Source organism: Episyrphus balteatus, chromosome 1 (genome assembly GCF_945859705.1).
Source record: "Episyrphus balteatus chromosome 1, idEpiBalt1.1, whole genome shotgun sequence".
Taxonomy (NCBI): Eukaryota; Metazoa; Arthropoda; class Insecta; order Diptera; family Syrphidae; genus Episyrphus; species Episyrphus balteatus.
This window is the reverse complement of record NC_079134.1, coordinates 160,370,225-160,388,102: the sequence shown is the minus strand read 5'-3', so window position 1 is coordinate 160,388,102 and position 17,878 is coordinate 160,370,225. Positions and strand designations below refer to the sequence as shown.

At 29.2% G+C, this 17,878-nt stretch overlaps 1 protein-coding gene across 3 annotated transcripts in view; it reads left to right on the top strand.

Moving 5' to 3' along the window:
- The first annotated feature begins 1,510 nt into the window (after positions 1-1,510).
- LOC129915120 (protocadherin-like wing polarity protein stan) overlaps positions 1,511-17,878 on the top strand; it is a 56,678-nt gene continuing 40,310 nt past the window's right edge. For all 3 annotated transcript variants that reach the window (XM_055994586.1, XM_055994598.1, XM_055994592.1), the window contains exons 1-2: positions 1,511-1,541; positions 12,078-12,124. The gene's annotated coding sequence lies outside the window, so the exon portion shown is untranslated. The remainder of the gene's footprint in view (positions 1,542-12,077; positions 12,125-17,878) is intronic.

Here is a 17,878-nt window from a genome sequence, read left to right as displayed (position 1 = left end):
AATATTTTTGGTATTTTTTTGTAGAAATGGCTTCATTTTTGTGCTGAATCAACAACAAAACCCAACCTTCTCTCTCTCTCTACCCTTATATATATATATTTTTATATTATCTACTTACGATGTGACGGCAATTTAGCTCACGTGAGTGGGTGTCATTGAGAAAAAAAAAATAACTCATAATTGAAGCGAAACAACAACGAAGAACGAAAAAATTCTTCAAAGATGAGTCACACCCTCTTTTTTAAGGGTTTAATGTATTTTTCAAAAGGGTTCTTTTTCAAGGCCCCCCCAAGAGTGCGCGAGTTTGATTATTCTCTGCACCTTTTGCAAATAAATTAGAAAAATAAAAAGAAAATTATTGTCAAACAACTGACGGTAATCAACAAACGCGACCATCATCGTTCTTTTGAGTCTCTCGAAGGGAGTACCTATCCCTTATTTCTCTCAGAGGGACATGTATTGGAATCACAAAAAGAGTAAAAAAATATAAAATTCATCATGATAAAGAGAAATATCCTTGAAATGGGATACCAATTTTTTCAACTTTTTTCGTCTTTCTTCTTCTTCGAAATGAAAGCTAACGTTATCAATAAAATTTCCGTTTGCAAGGGTTGATAAATTCACACCCCCAACAGCCACAGCCACCGAATGAAAAAAAAAAAACTGACAAAGAGAACGAAAAGACTTGAACATTGGGGGAGAAAATGTACAAGAATGATATAAACCCTCTATACCCTAGCCATGTATGTGGCAATGAATTATTCAGGCGAAAGTCGCTGCAAAGAGGATTTCGGGAAATGCATAATATTGGATCAAATGGGGATTCTGGCGAAAGAGGAAACACGAGACATTCACCAAGGGTTGGAGGGTTTCTTCTCTACTACAACCCACGACGATGGTTGGCAAAGTTCTGCTGCTTGATGTTAATGTAGGAAATTTCCTCCTAAAAGGGTGTTGCAAGGAGCTGATGAGAAGCGTCTATATTGGAAGAACATATGTCGAGCTCCCGAGTCCTTCCATAACCGACACGCCGCCGTCGACTACAACGTTAGCCATATGAGGGATGATAATATAATGTGGTTGGTTTCGTCCTTTTTCCTCTCTCCTTCGTCCTTTCTTCAAACTGTTTGAAGAACTGTACAAAAAAAATTTCCTTCCAATTAAGGAATTGCATTTAATTTATGCATTTTTATGTATTCATGCAATGTTTCTTTGTATGGGTGTATGTTCGACGATGTAGATATAAAAAAAAATGTTTATTCATACGTTAATTATTTACATTTTTGCTTTGGAAAAAACTTTGAAGGAATTTTTTTGAAAGCTTATATTGGAAATATTTTTGAAGTGAAATTAGATGAAGTTATTTGTTTCACAAATTCTAGTGCTCTCCAGAGTCTAGAGTTTTTTCTTTTTTTTTTTTTAAATTAATCTTTTAGGTATTCTTTATGTTTTTTGTTTAATGAATTTTTGTTTTTTAATTAAAATATTTTTTTTTCTCTTATTTTTTGCAGACTTTCAAATGCAGCGTTATGAAAGTGATGGTAAGTTACACCAGAATATCAATACATTTTAATTCTATAGTACCTCATAGACTTAACGCTTTGGATGAACAAAATACATTATTTTAATATGAAAATAGTTAAGAGCTTCTCATTTTTTTACTCGCGATATAGATATAGTTACTAAAAGGCATATGTATTTAGGATTAGTAAAAACAAAAAAATCGAAATTTTATTAACACATCAGTTTTTTGGGGTAGTGAGTTTTTCGAAATATTTTTTTAAAAATTCGTCGCCTGAGAATTGTTTTGTCGTATACGCCAATTTTGGAATTTTGGGAAATCGCATTTTAAGGTTTGAGCTTTTATAAAAAAAAAACTGGCCGATAGATTTTTTTCAATTTTTAATAGAATATTTTGTACGATATCTTCTTCATTAATATGTTGTCAAAATTGTCACATCTATTTTAGTTTTCAAATTATCAAGGTTTTTATCCAAAATCAGTTTGTCGTAAACGCCACTTAAATCAACTTTTTTCCATCCCATACACGTACGACAAAGTAGGCGCACGTACGACATTCCAATACTAAAAAATAAATAAAAAAATTTTCACAGTTCGTTTTTATTTATTAATTAAACATTTACCCCCGTATTTATAAACGTTGTATAACTTTATACAACTGTTTAAATTTGGAAAATGTGATCAAAAACCTTGTTTATTGTTGTCTTATAGCTGTCAAACTTATAGACAAGACTAGATTGTCTTAATCGCGAATAATGTGATTATTATTTTTATTAAATAAGGCATATTTCCAACAATTTGAAAAAAGTTATGCAGCGTATAAGTAGACAAAAATCTAATAAATACGACTGTTAAAAAATAGTTTCTTATTATATAAAAGTAGTATTGGTTTGACTTTGAGGCTCAATTATTAAAATAAATAGATTAAAAATAGAGAAAAACCAAAACATATGACCATAAACATAAAAAAAATTAAAAAAATGTCTTAACAAAAAATAAAAGTCATCCTATGGCTACGAAATATGAAAGAAATAAAATAAGAATAAACCAAGTTTGGTTAAATTAATAAATTAATATATGGTCATAAATAAAAGTAAATTAAATAACTAAAGAATTTATTCTAATTTTTTGATTTGAATAACGCTTCATAATATTCTTGGTCTGATTAAGGCATAAATATGAAAAGGCTTTTAATATCAATAATCTCATCCTTAGTTATCGAGTTAGATTTTTTAGTAATTTGAAGACATTGGCTGAACAAATTTACAGGAGTTGCTATATGGTAGACATTTTATATGTTTTAAATATTGATGAGCTTTTATATTCCACTTTTCTACCGCTCGCTTTATAAAATAGTGTAAAAGTATCATCAGTATCATCAATTTGCAAAACAATAACGCAAATTTAGCGAAGAACAATGGCGCCTTAAAAAAATAATTTTCGACCAGCAGGTGTTTTATGCGAGCGGGTGCAATAACAAAACTCACAGCAACCCTTTTTCGCTTCGTTCACGACAACGCGCGTGAACGAAGCGGCGCGCGCGAACGAAGTGACAAGATCAGTAAGTATACAACAATAAAACAATAAAACTGCGACCTTTTTTCACTTCGCTCAAGACAACGCGCTTGAACGAAGCGGCGCCCGCGACCGACGGTCGACTTCTTGATCTTGTGTTCGATAGAAGATCAACAAGTGTACATATTTATAAGCGGTACTTGCGACCGAGGATGAGGTCAAGTATCTAGCGGCAGGAACAAACGACAAGAACCATGACAAAATTAAATACAACATTTGAGATGTCTCTCAGATGCACTTTTTTCTTCCTTGCACCTCTAGGAATAGTGCAAAACCTCAAGTAGCGCAAAGCTTAATGCAGCCCTTAGGTTTAAATTCTTTGTCCTTATAGCACATGAAGTCCTTATTTTCAATAAATACTTTTCTAGTAGGTTTATTATATTTGTTTATATTCTATTTGGGTCATATACCTACATACATGTAAGACAAAACAAGTTCGAAATTTTCTACAGTATCTGTTTTGTACGACGTACGACAAACCAATACTGAAGAAAAAAAAGGTGAAAAATACATAGATTTTTTGTCGTAAACGCCAAAAGTTGGCGCTTACGACAAACCAACGCTAATTCGATGCTTATTTTGTGGATATACGACAAAATGCACACTAATTATCTCAGTAACGGTAAACGATAGGACAAATCTGATAACAGAAATGAAAAGAGAACGTTCTAAAACCTATTACTACATATCCAGTTTAAAAAAGTGCATTTTGGCGTTTACGACAAAACAACTCTCGGGCGACGAATTTAGAATTTTTTATATTTACCTAAAGGTACCTTAATAGAAGAAATCAAATAACATATTTAATTTTGTCAGATTTTAAAGATTTTTAAATTACATTGAAATGAAATTCCAAATAAAATTACACTGGTCAACAAAATTGAACTTTTTTTTGCCACAAGAACCAAGATATACTTTTCTAGAGGTTTTGATGTGCTAAACTCGAATCTGAAGTTAGAAAAATTTGTTTTTGAAATATTAGCGTTATAAAATGCTAAAAAACGTCATTTTGGCTGTTTGGTTCTGTTTGTATGTGTGATAATTCATTATAAACAAATTTGTAGCAACCCAATAACCTCTAGAAAAGTAGGTATATTTTGGCCTTGTGGCAAAAAAAGTTTAATTTGGTTGGCCAGTGCTGTTTTAAAATTTTAAAATTTTTAGGAAGAATAAAACTTGATCTTGTAAGCACCGTTACAAATTTAATTATAATGAACTACCCCACATAAAAACATAACCTCGTTGACGTTTTTTGGTATTTTATAAAGGTAACATTTCAAAAACAGATGCCAATAAAAATTTTGTGACTTCAGATTCGAGTTCAGCACATAAAAAACCTATAGAAAAGTATATTTTGGTTTTTGTGGCAAAAGTTATATTTTTTTCCTATTTTTGCGTGCGATCAAATATCGTGCATTTTGTTTTTTATGGAAATATGTTTAAAAATTTTAATATTTGCGTAGTATTATCCTGAAGTCTTAAAAATCACTCCCCTCATTAAGACGACTTGAAAATGTAATTATTGAAATATTTGAGGTATCAAAAATACAAAATGCACAGAAAATAAACGATGGAAAAAGGACTTTTTCTTAGTAACTTAAAAAAAGCTTCATTTGACGTGATCCTATATAATCGTATGATACTAAACAAAGGTTTCCAACTTTACAACAACACCGCATATTTTGGAGTTTTTTGTCTTGAATTGTTACCATGAAAGTAAGATATTAGTATGAATAGTGTTTTTTTATTGGTTTTGATTTTTAATGCGTTGAATCGAATTTGTCGTTCAATCAAAATAAATGATAAATCGTATTTTTAAAAATAACACAGACAAAAATAATGCCGGGGACAACTTCTCTTTTGGTGTATTTAATTAAACTAAAGTTAAAAGTACCTACTAGCAATTAGTTAGACATACCAGAAATAAAGTTAAATATAGCAGAAATAAAGCCAAATATACCTTTGGTAAAGTTATCTCTGGGTTATTTTCTCTCTGTGTTCTGGAATTCCAAATAAAGATAAGTTATTATGCCCTCTGATATTCATATCTCGTATTCTTCTTGCTGAACTGAATTCGACAAATTCGATTTTTATTGACTAGTATGTTGAGGAAATTTTGCACTATACACTATTTCCCAAAAATATATGGATATACCCCGGTATACTAAAAGACACAAATGCTATCGTCTTTTAAGCAAAACACCAAAGCTATTTTGATCCATTACAGTATGCACTTTTGAGGTTCCTCAGGGTTCTCTATTAAGTTCTCTCATATTGATAACGAATACAGCATCTTACTGATAAGCCCACTGTCCTTTTTAGGCGAAACTTATTTTGGAGTAGAGTTCATTTAAATTTAAAAATTGAATTCTCCAAGAAAGTTCAAAACGAATCAACCACCATTTAAAAGTCTCGTCTCCTTTAAAGTGCAAAAACGTTTAAAGTTTTCAACCGATCTTTATAATTTGCTTTGGTTTGTTTAATATTCGTTGTAAGTTTAATGCTTCATTTTAGTAATGAATGAAGTCTAAGGAATGTCAATAAAAGTGATATTAAATCATATTTAATAAAGGTACAAAAAAACAATACCAAACAACAAATTGAAAAACATGAGTTGCTTAAATTGAAATCCTAAAATTGACCTTTTATCTATTTTTTCGTTCTACAAGAGAATGTTATCAAAAAAGCGTTATTTAAATCCAAGTTCCGAAATAACAACCCTCCATTAACTCTGCTATTAAAATATTCTTATTGAACTTTCAAATTAAGGTTCAATTTGTTGCCATGTTCTATACCTATCCTATGTATTGGCCACCAAAAAAAAAAAAACCCCATCAACACCCCCAATGAACAAAGTTCATTAATATTAATTTTGTTTCATCAAGCTTAACAAATTACCAAAAGCCACTAATGTCCTTAGGTTTTTTGCTGATATAGCACAAAAAAAAAACACACAAACACATTGATACAATAATATTATATGAACATTAAACACAACCACAAAAGCTTCTGTCTATAACATGTTCAAGCTCATTTCATCCCTTGTTCGTGCTGTCAAATGTGTTGTTGGCCTATAACATTTTCCAAAATCACATAATTTTTCAAATCCATGTACAAATTATTTAAAAAAAAAAAAAATTCAAAACAAAACAGTATTTTTGAGGTGCAGGAAAAAAAAAAACAGTCCGCTCTCCTCTAATCCAGCTTCACGTGGACCTCCCAACACCATTCACCGACATCGACACCGAATGATAGCCATCGCATAGTCATTCGGCGGCGGGGCGGCAATGGTTGTTTCGACGAACCAGAAAGGCATACAATTTTGAATCATTTAATAACTTTTATCGTTATAATGTTGTTATAGAAACGAGATTGAGTGTTTTGTATAAAACTGGTTGGACTGTATGTCGGTTGGCTTGGCTTTTTGTCTGGTAGAGTGAGGTGGTATTGAGGGCGAAAGAGCCTCTGTGTTTTTATATATCGACTATACACCACCATTTGCAAATTTAATGGAGATTTATTAGAAAGGAAGAGAGAGACAGAGCAAAAGTCGTTATGAGGATATTAGCCCCTCGAGGTAATACTTTGGTAGTTGTTATAGACATTAGTTACACTCAATACTTTTTTATGTCATCACAAAGCAGGAAAAAAATGGTTTCAGGGAAATCAAGTTTTCAATCTTATTTTCATCATCATCATCATGGCCCGATTTCCGTATATTTCAATTTTTTTTTTTTTTTTTTTATTTCCCAATGGAAATTACAGTTTGGTCAGGTGTACCTACTTTAATAAGTTCTCAATTCTATGATTTGCTGCAGAGAAAAAGGATATCGTTCCTTTTTGCAAACAAAAAACACGTTTCGATGAGAGTGCTTCAATAAGTGCATAAAATCGATCCTTCTTCGTCATCATCATCATCATCATCGTTGCTCTCGGTAACAATTCTAAGTAAATCCAATCAATTCGATCTCATTTGACTTATTTTCTGATATTCTTTCTCAACTTCTATGAATGTCTAATCTCAGAGAAAAAAAAAAAAGAAAACTTTTGAACTTTTGATTCTTTTTCTTTTTTTCTATTGATTTCTCTATTGGATTTGTGCTGATGGTAATAGAGAGTTTTTGGAGAGAAATGTCATAGTTCGTTGTATTTGTTTTCGTGTCATTTTTTGTGAACTAGTTTTGAACAGTTGTCAACATTATCTATTTCTTTGAAAACTTTATTTCGTTTAGGGACATGGCTTAGCTAAGCAACCTGAAACACCCACTTCAAATTGAGTATTAAAGGAGTTACTTTTTTTGCATATGTTTTTTTCACGACTCAATAGTTTTATTGAATGTCAATATCAACTTATTTTCGACATTACTCACACACATTTTAATCATTAATCGTTAAAGCCGCATTCAAGAAAAATAATTCTTTCTGTTTTAGTTACTTCCTATCGATTTTTATGAAAAATCCAAACAAAAAAAATGGTAAATTTTACTACCAATCTGAAAATTCAAAATGTGTAAAGTTTTAAGTGAGTATTGATAACATTACTTATGATAAAATTTTCATTTCCCGATGAGCTTACGATATTACTGGCATATTTTTTTTTTATAACAGCCCTTGAAAGGCTTTTTATTCAGTACATTCAGTACAACAACTAACATTAACCTTTGACAACTATTAAAAATGCCTGGTTGGCAACTCGTCCTATTCAAGACTACTTTGAAAACCAAAGTAAAAGAGCTGACATTTCTTCTAACTCGATTAATCTAATGCTAGAGTTCCACAGGGTTCAATTCCTGGTCCAATTATATTCTTTATATTTACTAACGACCTATATGCAGATGATGTCCTAATAATACCCTGCCTTGACCCTTTGACCTATTGGAACACTTATCTTACAGAATGAATAAAATATTGCAGCGGGTATGGACTGTTTGCAATGACTTAACGCTAAGTTAAAATCTCAAATAAATTGCTATTTCTAAACAACTATAATAGTGTCGCTATTCAAATGTGAGTTCAATTAAACGGTTTTAAGCTTTAATGTCAAATAAATCGTTTATTTAAAATTTGAACATTTTCTTGAATAGAAATTGAGTAGAGTTGTCGAGGACTTTTTCATATTTTAAAGATGATACCCCGCATACAAGAGGGTTTTAAAAATTCCTTTATGAAGTTTTCAAAAACGAAACCCGCGTCAATTTTCCAAAGAGTTCTTCATTAAATGTTCAAATAACAAATTTTTCAATTAACTTTCAAAAGCAGTTTTGATAAATTGAAATTTCATTTTTTCAAAATACAGTAGCGAGCAAAAAAAATGCAAACAATAAAAACATTTGCATTTTTTTGCTCGTCTAAAATCGCATATTTAGGTAGACTTTTGACCAAATAATTGTATTGGAGTATAATATTCCACAAATTGACTCTGTTTAGTGAAAATAAAACAGTTTTAATATGTCAAATTTGGTAACTTAGTTCTTGTTCAAAAGTCTTTAAACCTTTTTCGTTTGCATTTTTTTTGCTCGCTACTGTATATAATGAACAATCTTTTGAAAATTGCCATGTGCTTCATTTTTTACAAATGTATACAAATTTTGAATATAACTATTCAAAATTTGAAACAAGTTATCGAAAAATTACTTCATTACGATTTAAAAACGAAGTTCCTGTCAATATTTGAAAAATTCTTCATTGAATTTTCCAAAAACTTTATTTATAAAAAAAAATTTTAATTCTAAAATATTGCGCGTTTTCTCATTTTTTATTTTATTTTTAAATTCAAAAATATTTCTTAAGAACCTCTAACTCATATCCTTTTTGATATTAGGGAGTTCTGCCTCATTTTTCTGTAGATTTTTGGCACACTTGGATGAGTTGAATTCCATAATTGATTTGTAGACTTATAACCAACCCAAGTGATAGTCGTTTCTATTTTTTTTGCTCGTGCATAATATTTGAAACCATACAAGTCTAATAAGCGAGATACCAGCTAATATGAGTTAACTCAAATACAAATTTGATACAATTTTTCAATTTTATGAAAAAAAAGAGGTTGTCTGTAAAAATAACGTCGTAAGAAAACAGGTTGTGTGCTTTTGTTTAAAATGAGTCAATTGAAGCGTTTATTTATTTCAAACAATCATAACCAGAAAAAGCTAAAAAAAAATTACCTTTTTTATTTTCTCATTATATTAATTTTTTTATTTTAAAAGCTTACACAAAAAATTATGCCATTTAAAAGCCAAGTATTTCTTCTAAAGAATAAAACCATTTTTAAATTTTTACAATGCTCAAAAAGTATTAAACTAATTTATTACAAACAATCATTTCTTATGAAAAAGCTTATTGCTTCAGCTCAAAATATATAAATATAGATCATGTCTATTAGACATCTACAAAAAGAGCTAGAATTTTTTTAACTCGATCAATTTTCATCAAAAAAGGCAAAAAACGGGATCGGGTCAAAATTCTGGCTTCAAAATTCTGCTTTTCAAAATTCTGCTTTTTTAACGAAAATTCTGTTTTTCAAAATTCTGCTTTTTTTCTATTCTGCTTTTCAAAATTCTGCTTTTTAAAATTCGTCTTTTCAAAATTCTGCCAGCATTATACTTCAACATTGATACTCTCCTAAATTTTTTTGTTTAAGTGTCGCAAATATTTTTTTAAATGCATAGACTGACTTTCTTTCAAATAAAATCTATAACTTATTGGAACTGATGTTGTTTGACACAAGATATTCCTTTTCTTATTAAAATTTTTGAATATTCATCTTTTTTGATAAATTTAAAAATTTTAAATTATTTTCGGAAATGTTTAGTATTAAAAACCTTTTCTTAATATTTTCAAATCTATTCATTTATAAAACAAAAATTAATATGCATTCAAAGAATGACAAATTATTTAAGTAAGTAATCAAATAAGCAGATAATTTTTCAAGAAGATGATTTTACTGAATTTTGCAAAAAATTAAAAAAGGGTTTGGAAAATGTTAAAAAGCGCGCGCTTTTTAACATTTTCCAAACCCTTTTTTAATTTTTTGCAGAATTTTGAAAAACAGAATTATGAAAAGCAGAATTTTGAAAAACAGAATTTTGTAAAACAGAATTTTGAAAAGCAGAATTTTGAAAGCAGAATTTTGTAAAGCAGAATTTTGAAAGCAGAATTTTGACAAAAGAATTTTGACCCTGGCAGAATTTTGACCCCAACCCAAAAAAAACATATAATTTTATCTTCTCACGCTAATGATGTGATGTAATTCTGTGATGCCTAGAAAAAAAGTTTTTAAAGACAACCATGGTGGCTGTTCATGATCAACAGATCTCCACAGGTGTTTTGAGGTATTTCGCAAGTTTTTTAATTTAACATTGTGTAGCTTGCAGTGAATGTACAGTTATGTTTGATATATCAAATGAAAGGTAATACCAACAGGATGCTCAATAATGTTAAATTAAATTTGTATCTGCTCTAAATCAAAAGATATAACTTGTTGAAAAATAGAACTTTATTTTACCATTATCTCAAAATTCTGAATACAAAATTGATTGAAATTTAGCATAAATATAGTCCTGTCTATTATCTATCTACAACATAAATTTCATTTATTTATGTGTTGAAGAAAAAAAGATAAAAATAAAAAACGGTTACAAAAAACTTGGGACAAAAAAAACTTATATTTCCCGTTATTTGGTCAAAAATCATTTCAACATACGATTTTTTTGTACATGTATGCTCACGGTCATAGACTACATGTTCTATAAGCTTGAGATTTTTTGAATGCTACACAAAATCTCATGTTTTTGTTTTAGAAAACCATTTATTACTTAGTTTTGGAATTTTTTAACAATTTGTTCAATACCATTGTCAAAAAAATTCAACTCTTTACATTGTCGCGTTTAGAAAATAGCCAATTTTTTGCAATTTTGTTTTACCCCTTTATACCCTATTAAATGACGGAATTTTTAAAAATCCTTCATTTGGATTAAGCTTTAGATTATTATCTTTCAAATAAGCTATAGAAGATTTTTGTATCTCTAATAGTTTATTTTTAATTGGAATTTTTAAAGTGCGGGAGTGGAACGGGAGAAAATGGCGTTACTTTTTTGTGGTGGCTGCCATGGTTCATCGATTTATAAGACGTTATCAAGTCAAAAAAAACCGTTTAATATTTTTATCAAAAAACAAAACCAACTTCCATGGATCAAAACTTGATTTTATGGTTTTTCTAATTGTTTCTACGACTAGAATTGAACGAACGAACGGACCCCACTGCATGAACCAGCTTTCCAATACAAAAAGAATTATCAAAATTGGTTCACTCAGTCCAAAGTTATGAGATAACAAACACAAAAAAAATAATAAATAAATAAAAAAAAAATACAGACGAATTGAATACCTCCTCCTTTTTGAAAGTCGGTAAAAAGAAACGTTTTATAAAACTAATACAGACATCCCAATTTTGAATATAATTTTATTTTTAAAACGTCATTTAAAGTTTCTTCAAAAATTGTGTTCCCTTTAACTAACTAACATTGTCTATCGCTTTTAAATCACTTAAATTCCCAAGGCCTTCAACCAAAAATTTTAAATCGTTTTTCTGTTCTTTTTGTGCAATACCTACAAAATAGTTTCCTACCAAAATGAATAGAATTTCTAAAATGAATTATATTCAAACTAATACCGACAAAGGTAACCTTCAGTATTTCTACAAACATAGACTTTTTTATATTTTAATTGAGAGTTCAGGTCAAGCGTTTAATTTAATGAATCAATGAGTTTAAACAAAATGCATCAGCTTCAAAAAATTGTTTTCCAATTTAGGAATTTTCCTTTTTCTTTGCATTTTAGAAAAAGCAAAAAAAAAACTTGATGTTTTACATTCCTATAAATAGTCATGCTCTACTTTACATGCAATCTATTTCTACATATAAAAAGAAAGTCCTTTGTATATATAAAAAATTCACTTTTATTTTTATTTTGTATCTTTTCAGGTGACACACTGAAAATGAAGCCATTAAATTGTTTCACGATTGAGAAGGTAAGCAGAATAATATCGGTAAGCCTATATTTCTTCCTTTGGTTAAAGAGATTTCCACAAGGATGATTATATAAGGAAATTCCGATTCATGTATGAAAATGAAATAATAAATAAAAATAAAAAAAAATGTCGAATTATGTTGACCCTCCGGTGGTGCTGCTGCTGGTTGAGTTATCCTGTGACTTTCCTTTACCATCCGTTCTCTTTTATTTTTTCAATTGAAAATATTTATGGCTTGGAGTTGGGCTAGGCCCCCATACACATTCATATAATATCGAATGGCGCATCCTGACAGGGATTTTCAGAATGAGGAATCTCAGCAGTAGCACACTTCTGTCTGGCCAGCTGGGTGACTGGTTGACTGGATAAAAAGTTGACTAGTAGATGATAGTGGCCCAACAGAATTGACTTAAAAATCCTTTAGCCTTATCCTTTACTGCAATTCGAGTGCATTCATCATTTGTTTGCTTTAACTTTTTTCCGTTCGTATTTTTTTTTTTTGTGAGGGAAACAGATAAAAACGTAACATACCTCTGGCAGTTTTTATTTTTTTTTTTTATTTTGTTGTTCAACACAAAAGGACATTCCCCAATGAGATGAAGAGGAGATTCGAGTTGAGGCGAGCTGAAAAATAAATATTTACTTTTTGTAAAAAAAAATTTAACAATGACGTTCGGTCGTAGTATTGGAATGAGGGAAATTTTCTATAAAGAAAGATATTTTCTTTTGAAATTGTACTTCTCATGATGGGGAGGGGGGGATATGTTGTAAGCACACGAAACTGTTGCTGGCCTCCGGCTCAAAGGATTATGTTGACTTTAAATGATTTTTTTTTTCATTTTTTTTTTTTGCTGTTGTGTGCTGGCTTGCTTCTTTTGTATTATTTTGCAAAAGGATATACGACTTATTGGCACATAAATAAGTGTGGTTGTCGTTCGTTCTCTTTTGGCGAAAAAAAAATTTCGATGCAATATAACTGCTCCATAAATCTTGGTTTGCAGACAAATTATTTACAATCTTAATACAAAAAAAAAAAAATAATAACAATAACAAAGGACTTTTGAGTTTTTATTTTTTATCGGATATTTGGATAATGGATTCTGAGAAATTTTTTATGGAAAAAGGCGAATTGGGTGGGATTGAGGACTTAACTGCTTAATAAAGTGGGTTGTTGTGCAGAAATAGTAGATTACAATCAACTACGAAATTTTATTGAAGTATGATCATTTGATTTTCCTCTTTACTGAATGATTTTGTAATAAAGATTTATTATTAGTATTGACATTCTTTCAGAGTTCTAAATCTGTCTTTTTGCAGATTTCTTATAAATTTATAATTTTATAATTTTTTCTTAAAGTAGAATGCATTTTCGTATTTTTGAAGTGAAAACTTCTTTAGTATCGTAGTGATTTGAAACAAGATGAAATGAAAAAGCGACACGAAAAATCAATTGATTATAACTTTTTTGTTTTAATAGATAGATGAATGAAATTTAAACAGTAGATAGGTAATTAAATAATAATTGTGCGAAATTTCAATTAATTTCATATTCAAAATTCTGAGATAACGGTGAAAAGATGTTTTTTTTCTAAACACGTTATATATTTTGATCTAGTGCACATAACAAATTTATTTAACTTAAGTACGCCTGCTAATATTACCTTTCATTTGATATATCACACATAACGGTACGTGCTATACAAGTTATATAATCTTTAATTGAAAAACTTGAAAAATACCTCAAAACACCTGTGAAGATCTGTTGCCAATGACCAGCCACCAGTGTAGGAAGTACCGTAATCTGAGTTTGGAATTTCGACATGGTTGGCTTTAAAAAATTCTAGCTTTTCTTGTAGGCATCACAGAAATAAGATTGAAATGTCATGTGAAAGGTGAAATATTAAGCTTTCAAATGATATAAAATTAAATATAGGTTTTCATTGAAAAAAATTGATTCCATAGCATGAGAACATAAAAATACATGTTTTTTTTTTTGCTTTTTTTGATGAAAATAGATTGAGTTCAAAAAATTCTAGCTCTTTTTGTAGATGTCTCAGAGACTTGATCGATATATATATTTTTAGCTAAGACAATAAGCTATTAGATGGTGTAAAATTTTTTGTAGGTTGTCTTTAAAAAAAATTGATTCAATAGCGTGGGAAGATAAAATTATAGGTTTTCTTTTAAGGAAAATGATTGAGTTAAAAAAAATCTAGCTCTTTTTGTAGATGTCTCATAGACCTGATCAATATATACCACACACAGATTTGTGAGGTATCAGGAAATCACTATACTTCATCTGGAATTTTTTTTTATAAAATTTCTGCTAAAAAAGTTTTAAGAGTTTCATGAAGAAGCAAGTAAGATAGGTAAAATTTATCTAGAAGTTTCTTGTTAAACAAAATTTCTGCTACTAGTGAAATTTATAAGTGAAACCCAGAGGCTGGTAATGTATCAAAACATTTTGCTGCTGCATCTGTAATTCCAAAACACCTGAAGATTTACAAGAGCTTTTGACTATTTAATCCTTGTGCCACCAAGGTAAGATACCTCACCGAAAACTATTAAAAATAACTATTATTGTGGTATCAAAAAGTTTCTTATTAAAATCTACTAATTTACTAAAATATTTAAATCTACTATATTCTCAATACCTGGTGTATTAGAATTTTTGTCCGCTGTTACTAAAACCTCAACAGTGGTTTCATTTATACCTACGAAAAGATTTAAACATCTTTTGAAAGAATAAAATATGTTCTCATAGACACCTTTACAAATTTGTTTATAATGAATTATCCCACATTAAAACATAACCTTGAAAACAGCCAAAATTAAGCGTTTTTGCTTTTTATAACGGTAATATTTCAAAAACGGAGGCCAATCAAATTTTTCTGACTTCGGATTCGAGTTCAGCACCCTAAAAACCACTAGAAAAGTATATTTTGGTTCTTGTGGCAAAAAAAAGTTCAATTTTGTTGAAAAGTGCTATTAAAAATAAATATTCGGCAAAGTTTAAACATGCATAACTTTTTTTCTTATGAATTGCACTAAAATTTTCTTTCAGATAATGAAAGCTTATAAAATTTCAAATCGAATATAAGAAAAATGGGTTTCCTACATACTCCAGAAGTTAGTAAAAAATGCAATTGTTTATAATAAAATCAATTATTTATAAATAATTTTTTTTTGAAAAACTTTTTTTTAAGTAAATTGTTGTGTGTACAATTGGTAATATGTGTACCAAGTTTTATTTATTTTTATCATTTCATTACTGAGATATAGCCATTTTAACAAAAAGACCTGAAAAATTTCATTTTTAACAAAATTGAAATTTTTCAAAAATACTTTGGAATATTATTTTTAACATAAAAATCTTCCAATATATAAAAAAAAGTATCAAATTCGAGAAGTCGGTTTTAGGTGGCCCACTTGAGAAAATTTGACTCACTATAAATGGCAGTTGTTGTTTATTTATGTAGATGTGAGTGCACTTTGTCACTATTTGAAAATTAAACTTAATTGTTGCGATTTTTTGTTTAATCTCTACCAAAAAAAAAAAAAGCCAACATGTTTTTGACAAGACTGTTTCGTTACAGTACAGGTTGTTATTATTTAGTCACGCTATGCCACCGTCTGGAATTAAAAATGCAATTATGTTCGATCTTTGAATCACGCAAACTTAATTTAAAATTGTTTTTTTTTTTTTTACCTTTTTTGAAACCTGTTGGTTGTTATCAAAGAGTTTCCTTGTGATGGCGCTTTTATGATACCTACACTCTAATATTGTTGCGTGTGTGCTGCGTAGTTACACTGAATAACACTGCTCCAGGGAATAAAAGAGAATTCTTATTGTTGTTGTGCGGTTTTCATTTTATCTTGCTCAATAAACTCTAAGGACCTATACAAAAGTTTTATTTTTTTGAATTGGTTTTTATGCTTTTGTGTGTTTAAATTTTATTTTATTATGTCGCTACTTAATTTTAATCTTTTCATGTTTATTTTTTTCTTTTTTGTAACATCTTTTACACTTTCGTGTTTACATAACCAAAGGTAGGTAGGTAGTATAAGGAAATGATAAAATTTTGTCCTTATGGGGCTTCGCATTGAATTTCATGATGTGAAGGAATATCTTTTCTTTTTTTTTTGTTGTTAAGAGGACACAAATAATCATGATTGTTTGGTGTTTATTTTGAATTGTATTTTTTAAGTTAAGGGAAGCCAAATTTTAAAACGTTGACACTTAAAAAAAACCTATTCTTCAGAGACATTGATTAACAAAGTATCAACCCGTAACGTAGTGATGTTTTGATGAAATTGTTATCAAGCTATTTATGGCATTTTTTTTTTAAATAGAAATCAGGAAAACATGTGTGAAAGAACTTTTAATTCAATTATTATATTCAACTCAATTTAATTCAAGAGGGTATTCTAACAAACAAAATCTAACACAGTGAAAAAAAAATAATTCTAAGTGGGGTCAGGGTTCCTAGGTTTTCAAAATAAAAATCCCCTTTTTTTAACACCAAAACGTTCATTTTTCCCCTTTTTCGTAAAAAATTTATTTATTTTTTTTTTTTATTTTTTTTTACTTAAATCTTTTTTTAAACATATTAATTTTGTATTTAATTTATTCATAAAAATAAAAACTTTATAATGGACATACCTAAGTAAATAAAAAAAAAATTAACAAAAATGAAGCTCAAAATACATATTTCATTTTCAAACTCAAAACAGTCAAAATAAAATTTATGAAGTATAGAACTACTTCATAAATTTAATTTTGAGGGTAAATCTAAAATATCAGTGCTAATTTAATAAAAAATGGATATTATTTTCTATATTTAATGTATTTTTGTAAATCATAGAGTATTTATGCCGATTAAGGGAGGTTTTTTTAACAACGATGTCTTAAAAATGTATAAGTATTTTTTTTTACTTTTATTTATTTTACTACCGCGGCTGCTGGCTGAAAATTTCGTTTGATAAACCCAAAAAAGTACAGATTCCCTTAATGAAATATTTTGAGAAGTGAATTAAAAAATGGAAGCACCCTAGTTTTTAGTAGAGCTGTCAAATTAAAAAATCCACTTAGCGTGGAATACGATAGTTTATTTCGAAATTAAGTTTTATTTAAATTGATTCCATTGTTCAAAGATTGTGTATAATGTTTTTGTAAGTTTAAATTTTTCCCCTTTTAGATATTTTTTCCCTTTTCTTATCCCCGTCCCCTATTTTATCCCTTTCGTCTAAGAAAATCGGCAAAAATGGTGATTTTCCAATCAACCTGGGAACCCTGAGTGGGGTATTTTATTGAAGTGAAAACTTCTTTAGTATCTTAGTGATTTGAAACAAGATGAAACGAAAAAGGGACAGGAAAAATCAATTGATTTGATATATCAAACATAATTTAATATATCAAACATAACGGTACGTGCTCTACAAGTTACACAATCTTAAATTGAAAACTTGAAAAATATCTCAAAACACCTGTGGAGATCTGTTGCCGATGACCAGCCACCAGTGTAGGAAGTACCGTAATTTCTGTTTGAAATTTCGACATGGTTAACTTTTAAAAATTCCTCCTTTTTTGTAGGCATGGTAGCAATATGATTGAAGTGAAATATACAAGGTTAAATAATAAGCTTTCAGATGATACAAAATTGACTATAGATATTCATACAAAATATATGGATTTAAAGGTGATGGAATAGAAAAAAAGTAGATTTTTTCGATTTTTTTTTTTTGTAAGAAAAA